We start from the raw sequence: 2,358 nt of genomic DNA, 5'->3' as shown, positions 1-2,358 counted from the left end.
GTAAAAATATATAAATTCAGTCGTTTCAGAGTTTAGATAATTTAGATTGTTTTACGCTTGGGGCAACGACCTAGCTACGTCGAAACACCGGTTTCCGATAGATCACCGAAGTTAAGCGACGTTAGATGGTGCGAGCGGATGGACGGGTGACCAGACCGTCTGGAAACTCTATCGTTCTGTTGTTCCATGACAAGAGTGTAAAATCTATTGACATACACTGCTTATTCACGCCGGTTCGAGGCCGGATGCGATAGGATATCCCATGAGTAAGAACGCTTGCATGCACACCGGCAAAATGGGTACCGGTGCCGGTGCTGAAATCTCCTTCACATATACTCCGATCCGGTAGTATAGACCGTCAAATACAATAGAATTAGAGCGCTTGCACACACGCCGGCAAAACCGGAACCGGTGCCGGCGCCGGCTTCAAAAATTTGCCCTGTATTTCTGGAACTAAGGAGGCTAGGACAAACATATGTGTAGCACATTTAGTTTCAAAGAAAAGTAACGTGAAATTCGCATCGTTGTATCTCTACTCATAAACGAGAAATCCAATAAAACACACGAGTAGTCTACCGGCAGCCTGACGGCCCGCACTTTGGTCAGAGCACACTTTTTTTGAGCATAGCAAAAGTCATATTAAAGAACCAACTTCCTTAAATTTATCGTTTTTCCGACGTTGCTAGCTCTTGTACTATTATATTTTTAATAACTTTAGATTAACTTTGTAAAAAAAGTGTCAAAACGTCCGTTATCGTTCAATTTTTCTCCGTTGACGGGCCGACTTAGTTTCTTAAGCTTAAGGCGGAAATACCGTATGATCGAATAAAAACGGCGTCAGCGATGGCTATGAAATGAAGATCGCTGTCATTTTATATGTAAAATTATATGGGAAATGTCAGCGATCGTCATTTCCCAGTCAACTGGACGCCGTTTTTTTTCGATCATACGGTATTAGAAGACTGAGGTAATATCTGTAGAAAGATATGTATTTTTAATTAATGGTTAAAGGCTTTTTCTAATTACTTCTATCTCGGTAATTAATAGATTCCATTAATATAATTGTCTGATTATAACCTAATTTATGAAACAGTAACAGCGATCTACATTTCATCGTCGTCATTTAATAAACCATTTGTTTCTATTATTTTTCCTTCAAATTTTGAGGTGTGGTTCTAATTTGCTCTAATGCACACATCAAAAAAAGGTATTTTACAGTAAATCTTCTTAAAACAGTTATTTTTCGTGGAAATTTAGATACTTTTAGATAGAAGCGATTTAAATTCTTTACATTATTTAGTTTTATTAGTGAGTTTTGTCTCTAAATATAAATAAAGTCGTTATTTCACGGAAAATACATTTATTATCGGATTTAATATTCATTAAAATATCCACAATTTTCTTAAAAAAGACCGTATGGTGCATCGGAACACAGGACATAGGAAATCCCCTGCAAATCTCCCCAGATAATTTTATGCAAATGTTGTATTAGAGTTTTTTAAACAGGCGTTAAAGTTATACTTTCGTCTAGGATTTCGTTTTATTTGAAATAGGCATTTAAATGTTATTTGCAAAAATCCACCTTCAAAATACTAAAATTTTATAATACGACCCAGAGAAAACTACAGTTAAAATAGCAGCAAAAATATGATTCTGTCATTGTCAAATTCGATGTCACTTTTTAATATTATAAACATAGATTATAGTCTTTTATCTATGTTTTAATTGTAGCTTTCTCTGAGCCATATTATAAAGTTTTAGTATTTTGAAGGTAGATTTTTGCAAATAAAATTTAAATGTCGATTCCAAATGAAACGATATTCTAAACAAAATTACAACTTTAACGCCGCTTCAAAAAAGTCTAATACAACTTTTGCATAAAATTATCTGAGGAGATAATATTTGATACACCACACGTAGTCTAAGAGCTAGCAACGTTTTCGAGAAACTATTTTAAGACGTCTGGCTCTTTGATATATCTTTTACTATGCTCTCTGGAACAGCATGCGGCCCGTCTGGCTGCTGATACCCGTTGCGTTCATTACTGCGCATCGGATGAAGATCCTGTATTTTTTATTAATTTAGTCCTATAAATTCTAGTATTGAATATAAATCGAACATGTCTCCATAGCGCAGTGCGTAGAGTTTCCGACCACGAACCGATGATTCAGAGTTCGATTTATTTTATTTTCGTCTATATTCTAATAGTAAAGTACCTATTAATTTTTTTTTGAATCACCAGAATTATTTAATACTTTACTGAGAATATAAACGAAAATAAAATAAAAAAGTCTTTGCTCGGACCTGGATTCGAACTCTGAATCATCGGTTCGTGGTCGAAAACTCTACGCACTGCGC

Source organism: Sitophilus oryzae, unplaced genomic scaffold (assembly GCF_002938485.1).
Source record: "Sitophilus oryzae breed Bouriz unplaced genomic scaffold, Soryzae_2.0 scaffold_1521_pilon_pilon, whole genome shotgun sequence".
Classification (NCBI taxonomy): Eukaryota; Metazoa; Arthropoda; class Insecta; order Coleoptera; family Curculionidae; genus Sitophilus; species Sitophilus oryzae.
The sequence above is the reverse complement of the archived record's forward strand: the minus strand, read 5'-3'. Positions refer to the sequence as shown.